Here is a 10074-nt window from a genome sequence, read left to right on the forward strand (position 1 = left end):
AAGACAGGAAGGCATGGGGAAGTTAAGTACCCTGCTCAAGGTCACATAACTAGCATGCAGCCAATTAGGGCGTCAAACCCGAGCAATCTAGCCCAAGAATCTGGCTGCTGCCTCTCCTGTCTCTCTACACACACAGACATTCCCGAGTGAAATGCACATGAAAAGATGTGAATTCAACACTACTTTTTAATATTTACGTATACCTGAAAAATAGTTGTGCATTTATGTGGGAGCGAGTTGAATGTAGTAGTCATTCATCAGCTTCACAAGCATGTCTTTGAGAGCTCACTGTGCATGCCATGCCCCGGGGCTAGGAGATGAGGATCAAGTGGCGAAGAAAACACAAGTCCCTGTGCTCCGGCTGAGGCTTCAACGCACCAGGCCTAGGCGGAGAGAGGGAGGACCATGTTTACTTTGCAGTGCTAATGAGGTTGTTAGATGCTTATGGGGCCTGAATTCTGGAACTTCCTAGAGTGTTTCTTCCCTTGGATCCAAGCAACAATCGCCTTTTACCTAGAAAGACAGTAGGCTTCAGAGGGCTTCTGGTCTACCACACTTGCTGTAAGAATTTTGACAATTGTCATCAGGATTCATATGGTTAGGCTCCTGTGGAAGAAACTGTTAATTTTCTTTTCAGCATCTTCTTATTTGTCATAAAATCTTTTTTTTTTTTTTTTTTTTTTTTAATGTGGGGCACATGACTATCCTAGATGAAGATGATTTAAAAAAAATGTTTTTTGAGACAAGAGTCTCACTGTCACCCAGGCTGTACTGCAGTGGTGTGATCTTGGCTCATGGCAACCTTCATCTCCTCCTGGGTTCAGGCAGCTCTCATGCTTCTGCCTCCTGAGTAGCTGGGATTACAGGTGCACACCACCATGCCCGGATAATTTTTGTATTTTTAGTAGAGACGGGTTTTTACCATGTTGGCCAGGCTCAAACTCCTGACCTCAGCTGATCTGCTGGCCTCAGCCTCCGAAAGTGCTAGGATTACAGGCATGAGCCACTGTGCTCTGCCAGGAAGGATGATTTCCACCATCACCGCTTGCAACTAGTTGTGGCCATATGCTTTGTTCTGTTCAATGGGATGCAAAGAGAAATGGTATCTTTAACCTCTGGGAAGCGCTTTCCCACTCCCTCTTTTTTTGCTGGCTGGAATACGAATGTGATGGCTAGAGCTTGGGCGGTCATCTTAAACCATGAAATGGAAATTGCTTCAAGAGAAATATGGAGCAGTGAGATGGGGGAAACCCACATCTTGTACTTAGCTGGGACTATCAACTTCTAGGCTTGTTTTTAATGAGACAGCAATACATTTCTATCTTATTTAAGCCATAGTTACTTTGTTGTTCTCTCACCTGCTATCAAGCCTATTCCTAATTGACATAGCATCCTTCCTTAATATTTGATGTGGTTTTATATATTTGGGTCTTTCTAAAGCCACCTAATATCTGCCCAGTATACTTTCTTTCTCTTTAAATTAATCAGAGTTCAGTTCTCTTGTTTTCAGCTTTGAGCCCTTTGATACCTTGTGTCTCTAAGGTTTGCAAATACATTGTGAAGTCAATGCTTTTAGAGTTAATATCCCTCCTGTAACACAAAGCTAATATACCATGCAGGACTCTGCTAATGAGGTCTGAACTCATTTGGGAATTTAGGAAGTATTTTTGCTCAACTCACACTCTACTACCCTTTCCATGAATTCAAGTCTCAGTTCCAGGGAAAAAGACAACACCCTGTGCTCTGCTTCTGAAGCCTGCTTCTGTCAATTCATCAAACACGTTCTCCATCCAGTTTTGTTCCCTTGCTGGCAAAGAGCTGTGATCTCTTAAAGGAGAAGAGGTGTTCTGGTGTTTGGTTTTCAGCCTTTTTGCACTGGTTTCTTCCCATCTTCATGGATTTATCTTCCTTTGGTCTTTGGGGTTGGTGACTTTGGATGGGGTCTCTGAGTGGATGTCCTTTTTGTTGATGTTGAAATTACTTTTTTCTGTCTGTTAGTTTTCCTTCTAATAGTCAGGCTGCAGGTCTGCTGGAGTTTGCTGGAGGTGCATTCCAGACCCTGCTTGCCTGGAAATCACCAGCAGAGACTGCAGAACAGCAAAGATTACTGCCTGTTCCTTCCTCTGATAGCTTTGTCCTGGGGAGGTACCTGCCAGAGGCCAGTCAGGGCTCTCCTGTATGAGGTGTCTGTTGCCCCTACTGGGAGGTGTATCCCAGCCAGGATACATGGGGCTCAGGGAGCCACTTGAGGAGGCAGTCTGTCCTTTATCAGAGCTCAAATGCTGTTGGGAAATCTGTTCCTCTCTTCAGAGCTGCTAGGCAGCGATGATCAGGTCTGCTGAACCTGTACCCACTACCACCCTTTTTCTTTCCCAGGAACGTGGGGGCTTTATTTATAAGTCCCTGATGGGCTGCTGCCTTTTTTCAGAGATGCTCTGCCCAGCGAGGACATCTAGTGAGACAGTGCCTGCAGCTGCTGAGCTGTGTTGGGCTCCATCAAGTTTGGATTTCCCAGCAGCTTTGCTTACACTATAGGGTTGAAACCACCTACTCGAGCCTCGGCCATGGTGGATGCCCCTCCCTCCACCGAGCTCAAATGACCCAGGTCGAGCTCAGACTGCTGTGCTGGCTGTGAAAGTTTCAAGCCAGTGGATCTGAGTTTGCTGGTCTCTGCGGGGGTGGGACCCGTGTGAGCCAGACCACTTGGCTCCCTGGCTTCAGCCCCCTTTCCAGGGGAGTGAACAGTTTTGTCTTGCTGGTATTATAGGTGCCACTGGGGCTTGAAAAAAAACAACAACAACAAAAAAAACTGCTCCAGCTAGCTTGGTTTCTGCCCAAATGGCTGCCCAGTTTTGTGCTGGAAACTCAGGGCCCTGGTGGTTGTGTAGGCACCGGAGGGAATCTCCTGGTCTGCAGGTTGTAAAGACCATGAGAAAGTGCAGTATCTGGGCTGGAGTGCAGGGGACAGTCCCTGATGGCTTCCCTCGGCTAGGAGAGGGAGTTCCTCTGCCCCTTATACCTCCCAGGTGAGGTGATACCCCACCCTGTTTCAGCTCACCCTCCTTGGGCTGCACCCACTGTCCAACCAGTCCCAATGAGATGAACCAGGTACTTCAGTTGGAAATGTGGAAATCACCTACATTTTTTATCAATGTCGCTGGGAGCTGTGCACAGGAGCTGTTCCTATTTGGACATCTTGCCCCAGTTCTTCCCAAGAAATTCAGATTTTAAAAAGTGTACACTTCAGTGAGTTTTGACAATCAAACCACACAATATATAGAACATTTCTATAGCCCCAGAGAGCTCCTTCATGAGCCTTCTATTTTGTTTTTGATGTTGGTATGGATGTTGGTGACATGGGTGTGTTCACTTCGTGAAAATTCATTGAGCAGTGAGTGACATGGTGTGTTCACTCTGTGAAAATTCATGGAGCTGTAAACTTATATGTGTGTGCTTTGCTGAATGTATGTTCTGCTTCCATGAAAGTTTCCAAGAGTACTTTTGAAAAAGACTGGCCGGAAGGATGGCCAATTGGCTATAAGATGGTCAAATGTGTGGCCGAGGGGGTGGGAGGACAGCTGTGGGGAGGCTGATTGGAATGGTGCTGTGTAGAAATAGCGAAGAATGGAACAGAAAGTGAGTTTGGTGTCCAGGTGCAGCTTTCTCCATCTGCTGCTGTTGAGTGACGTGAACCAGTCTTTATCTTCCTGGCAACGGATCAACTGCTTTTGCTGTTTCTCTCTCCCTCCAATCTCCTGTAATAGCAGGAGGGAGCCCTCAAGAGGGACTCAAAGGGGGGCTTTTTCCTGAAACACGGAGCAGGTGGCTTTGGTCTCTACTCTCTAGGATCCCTAGGTGAGGATCCTCATATGTTCTTGACAGGAAATTCTGTCCCCTATAGCCACCAGCACGGAACATCTCATTCTTTCTTGACGAGTCTCCATTCCTTGGCTCTGAGGCTTCAAACCTTTAGGAATCCCTTCGTGGTGTTTGCTGGGCCCTGCCAGCCCTGATAGAGGATTTGAAGGCTCTTTGGGAAAAGCTGAATCAGTGGTATGAGTCTTTCTTGTCTTCCCGTTGCAAAGACCTCCCTTTACTTATGTTGATAACACAGGTAGTGATTCACTTTAGAGGCCCCAAAGGGAATTTTGTCCTGGAAGTCTTTGTTTTATTTTCTTTGCTTTTTTTTTTTTTGTTTTACATTTTGAGAGAGGAGAGATTTTCTATTAAGGAAGGTTATTGCTAGTGAATTTGATTATTGGGGTGTCACAGTGGGTTTTGAGTGGTCATTCAAGTCCTCTAGAGCTGAGGTCAGGGGGCCTTGATTTTTTCCTAGAAGGAGATAAAATCCTCCTTCCTTCCTTCCTTTTCTTTTTTTTTTTCTTTCTCCTTCTCCATTTGCTGAGCTCCTCTCCAAAGGTGAAAACAGACAAAGAAACAAAAAATACCCACGAAAATCTGGTAGGGGGGGAAATAAAGAAGGGTATAACTAGACAAAGTGAAGCTGTGTCTAATGGTGTAAAAATTTAAAGTGGTGCTTGTTAAAATTTGCTAACATTCCCTTTCACTAAAGAATTAAAGGCATACTTTATTTAAACTGTTCTCTTCCATGGCAAATAAACCTGATTTAGCCATGACCTTTGTGAAAAATAAAATGCATAGAAAAAAAAAATTCCTTTTTCTTTCTTAAAAGTCAGGCTTGAAATTTTTATATTCTTTGAGTCATATTCTTGAAGCAATTGGCTGATTAATTCAAGAAATGTTACTTTCCCAATTCAAACATGACATTTTGAAAATCATCCATGAATTACATGCTTCTAGAATGAAAGGCTTTTCTGTGCCATTTAAAAGGTTTTTTCATTTTGAAGGCAATTGTGAATATCTACAAGGGCACATTTATTACTCCCAGAACAGACAGAAAATTAGCAAAGTCATAAAATTCTTACCCAGCTTTGCTATTGCAGCTGTGTCTCAATCCAGTCCCCCACCCGTTCCCCTGCTGCTAAAATGGTTAAGTATGATGTTATTTTTGCCATTACAGGCAAGGCACTGGTCTTTTTAGATTGACTTTCCAAATCTCTAAACAGAGATTAAAAGAAAAAAAAGACATGCATTTAAACTTTGTTCTTTTGGTGGGATTCAACAAGAAATTGTTAGTCTCATAAATTCATTCCTTAAAAATCTTACCTTCTGATCCTGAAATATGTCCCTCTCCTTCTGATCTCATACAGTAAACCAATACCAAGCCTCAGAAAAGCAACTGGCTGTAAACTCTCTGCCTTAATTTACACTACCGTATGCAGGACCTGTAGACGTGAATGTATGTTTCTGTATATACCCACCTAGTAATTACTGAGGCAAGCCTTTAATTTGTCTGAAATTGTGCAGGCATACCGGTGACGACCCACACATTTTTCCATTGGAAATTGTAAATGAATGACAAAGAGAGAACTCCACCCTAATCTCCTCCTCCCAACACTTCCTGGGACGCTTATTCATAACTCTGTACGTCAGGATAGAATTGACACTCGCAGGGGTTTTGATCACTGTTGCTCAGTTGATTTGAGCTGCGCCACTCAAGTGTGGTCCTCAGAGTAGTACGGGTTTGTAGTCAGAAGGAAATTATTCTAAAATTAAAGAAAAGCACTGAAAACATTTTAGAGGCATTTGGCAAATTAATTTTCTGCCTGTTGAATATAATCATAAAAACTAGGATTTTATTTTCATTTTGTAACAACTCAACGGTATTAAAATCCAGTAGAGCTCCTGCCTCTGGCCAGAATGAGATTGACTCTTCTTTTTTGGTAGGTTTATTACCTACGGCAAAACCATCTTCAGATGTGCATGATGAAATAATAAGTGCTTATCAAATAATATTTGGATAGCACTTATTATTTCATTGTGCACACATTATTAATAAGTATTTAAGCATGAAGTGATGTCTTGGTTTGGTTTGAGGTCCCTGGAAGCACACCCTGAGAGATAGATCTGAGCAAGCAGCTTATTTGGTAGAAGATTCCCACAAGTACACATAGAGAAGTGGGGAAGAGAGACAGGGCCGGCAAGGAATCTAATAAAGCATGTGTTTTCAAGTAGGTTACCACCATAGGCAACTAGAACTCAATCCCACTGGGAGCTCGTGGACTGGTATAAAACACACTTCACAGTTGCCCCTTGAAGGGTGAGGGAGTTGGGGTATTCACTGACTGATGATTGGAGTCTTGGGAGGTTACTGATTCCCCCAGGATCACCAGTTGACTGACAGGCACTCAGTCTGTTCACTCTCAGTACTTCCAGTCTTCCATGCAAGACCAGTGAGCTCCAGTGGCTGAAAAATGCCATCAGGCAAAGACATGCAGGAGCTGCTGCTTGAAAGTTGGGTTTGTTTGAACAGATATGAAAAGTGCTGAGGGGATGCTTGGGACAGCAAACGCACTGGCCAACAGGTAGGTTGAACAAGTGGACTTACCACAATTTATAGATAAGGAAACGGGTCCAGCCTAGCACTCTAATACAATGTGGAAGACAGTGGGGGAGTGAGAAGGATCTCTCCCCTTGACCACCCACTTTGGGTCCACCCAGAGCCTCTTCTGCTACCTTTCTTTCCTGTCTTTTGCAGTGAGTAGTTGGAAGAGATTGACTGGGTGCTCATACAGCCCATCTCTGCTTCTTAGACCCCTCACCTGGACTTCATTTCCTAGTCTCCCTTGCAGAAGGATGTGTCATGTAGCAGAGCTGAAAAGAGTGACTAGGAGTGATGGGCAGTACTTCACTGCTGGACCTACAAAAACCTTTACAAGTTTTCTCCCTGCTTTCTACCTTTAGAGCAGACTGGGATTGAGATGATCCCTGCAGGGCATCCTAGAGAGTCATGCCTTGATGGTGGTAGAGCCACAGATGGAAGGGGTCTGGGTCCCTGGGTTGTCACGTAGAGGTGGGCCCTTTGGCTAGAAACATACTGTTTACTCTTTGGGTTAAGCCACTGTGATTTTGAGGATTATTTATTACAGTAACTAGCATCTCCTTAAATAATACAACATCATACATGTGTGATCCAAAAACTTGTCTTATATCAGTTACCATAATCTCAGATTCTACACTGATTTTTATTTATCCTCTGTCTCCCCTCCCAGAGGAGGGACTTTGATTTGTACACCGCTGTATCTCTGGCATCTGGCATATGCATATGCTCAATAAGTATTTGGCAAATAAATGACGTTAATGTATGAACTTAGCCAACAACTCCCATCAGGCAAGTGAGAGAGTCAGGATTGGAGTCCAGGCCCACTGAACCCTCAAACTCTTAAGCACTCTGCACATTGGCTGGCTATGTATACCAGGTGCAACGCTGGAAGCTGTGCATGTAGGAAGATTAGGTGCCTGTTAGGTTGCCCCTGAGGTCTACTTAACAGGCAGCAGTTAGCACAGGGCTTCTATGTGGTGGGAAAAGCACACCCTTCTGTGTTCTCATCCATGGATTAGGCTATCTTTTAGAGATGCTGAACTTTGTGACTTACCCAACCTGAGCAAGGGCTCAGCTATACAGCCAGAAAATCCCTATATGGACTATGAGATAACTGAGCAAAATACATAGAGATAACGCCAGATCCTCTTTGAACAATCTAAGCAAAGGCAATGAGTCACAAAAAAGAACGGATCCGGCAGAACTTGGGATGAGTTAGGAGGAGAGGTGAGTACAGGCGTTAGGTTTAAAAGCCTGGGCTTTGGTGGTCAGGCACAGCTGGCTTCAAGGAGCTCTGTCATTTACCAAGTGGTCTGACCTTGGGCAAGTCAGCTAACCTTGTTGGGCTTCTTTTCCTCATCTATAAACTGGGTGTAATAATGCTGGTCTCCTGTGGTAAAATGATTAACACAGACACACGAAGTGTGTTCTCAAAAGATGGTGTCTTGTATAGTAAGTATTTTTTAACCCCTGGCGTTAAGATGGAGAACTCAACCATCTTGGCCACTGAGATAGAAAGACTGAGGCGCTTGGGAGACTATAATTATGATGATTACAGGAACTGGATCAGAAGAGAAAGCTACCGGCTTTCCTGGCCTCTCCTAAGCTGCACTCTTCCCACGTGAGGCCACTAGAGGGCTTTGGGCATCTTGGTTTACCACTACTGTGTTCAGATGCGGCACCCAGGATGCTCCCTGAATTACTAGGGCTCTCTTTTCAGGGGAAGGCAAAAGAGCAGTGCACTTGAAGAGAAGCATTTGAGCAGCTACTGAGGGCTCATATATATAAGGGTTGCAATGAGACTGCAGATATCTTACTCTGCTACAGGCAAAATTGGCCTTTGAGCAGATCATCTACTGCCCACTGAGTGAACTGCCGGGGGTTGCCCTAGCACCAGCTTAGGGCCCTGTGCTGAATGAGATAAGGGTCTCCTTGTCTTATTAGATAACCTAGGCAGTGAGGTCTTGATTTCTGAAGATCACTCATTGGCCCACTAAGGCATTGGGACTGAAAATTGGCTCCTCCTAATAGAGGTGAATTATAGTTCAGCAAATTTCCAGAGGTTTGGAACCATCCCGATGATGCGTGGGAGACCAGGGTGTTCTCAGTAGGGCAAAGAGTCCAGGAGCCCTCCCCTCCAAATTCACCCCACCTTCCAACTCTCAGTTCCTTGGGTCAGCAAGGTCTGATATTAAAAGGAAACTAGCTCATGAAAACATTGCTCACATCAGTCATTTTCACTGTAGTATGAAAGCTCTGTTCTCTTTGAGATTCCATGCTAAATCCTTAATAAAAACACCTTAGACATGGCTCCATAACTTGCCACTCTTTTTCCTCTCATCACCTTAAACTCCCAGTTTTCAGAAAATACCAGGTACTTTCCTATTTCCTTGCCTTTCTCCACAGTTTTCTTACTACAAATACACCGACTTCACCCTGCTCTTTTATGCTTGATAAAATCCCACTCCTTCATTAGAACCAACAGATACTTCCCTGATTTTTGCCTCTATTTCTTCATAGTACTTTGTGTTACTCTTAACACAATGCATCAGAGGGTTTTGTCCTATACATTTTTGTCTCTCCTTATCATCAGGTTGGGCTGTTCATGTGAATAATCTCCAGCCTCTGCTTGAATACCTGTCCTGAAAGGGAACTCACCCCCTCAAAGGCAACATTCCATTGCCAGCCAATTCTCTTTGCAAAAAAAAAAATTTTAATTATTAGAAACCAAATCTATTTGCCTGATACATGGACCCATTGATTCTCTTACTAGTTCAGTTACATAAAATTGCTTCAGATGTGAACAAGGCTTCTCATTCCATAATCAGACACAGATCTTAAATATAAATGTTCTGAGAGTAGGCAATACCTTCTAAAGTATAAATAATTCATTCTAAAGTGTAAATGGCTGGGCATGGTGGCTTACACTTGTAACCCCAACTACTCGGGGGCGGAGGCACGAGAATGGCTTGAACCTAGGCGGAGGTTGCAGTGAGTCGAGATCATGCCACTGCACTCCAGCTTGGGGGACAGAATGAGACTGTCTTACAAAGTAAAAAAGAAGTGTAAATGACTGGTAAAAAGCTTTTTCATAAGAATAGAATTGCATCAGGGTAACTTAAGGGTGGCGTTAGGAATGCCAAAGATCCCAGGCATGTAAGGACTTCAAAAATGTGCTACGGTAGAAAGAATACTAGGCTAGGAAATGAAAGGTGGGTCAATATGCCTTATGTTTTCTGAGCTTGGGCTTTTCTCATCAGGAAAAGGAATACTTTGCATGATGAGTAGTTCTACTTATGACTATAACTGCAGAATTTTCTGTGGAAGTGGCCCCGCTCAACTGGGCTGTCTTAAGCCTTTGCTCTGGCTTGGCTTTCTTAGGTCTGGGCCAGCAAAGAGTCACACATGTGTCAATGGGCCTTGGCCTCCTGGGAGTTGGGTAGACGTTACTGGTGCCAAAGATGCCATGACTTACACCACCCACAATCATATCAATCAATGAATGAGGCTTTTATTCCCACCTGGGTTGACATTTTCTTTCCCCTACCATGAAGCCTGGCTTCACACCAGCTATTTACGGCATTCGTATCATAATTGAAGGATGCAGGTAA

Source organism: Cebus imitator, unplaced genomic scaffold (assembly GCF_001604975.1).
Source record: "Cebus imitator isolate Cc_AM_T3 unplaced genomic scaffold, Cebus_imitator-1.0 Scaffold632, whole genome shotgun sequence".
NCBI classification, from domain to species: Eukaryota; Metazoa; Chordata; class Mammalia; order Primates; family Cebidae; genus Cebus; species Cebus imitator.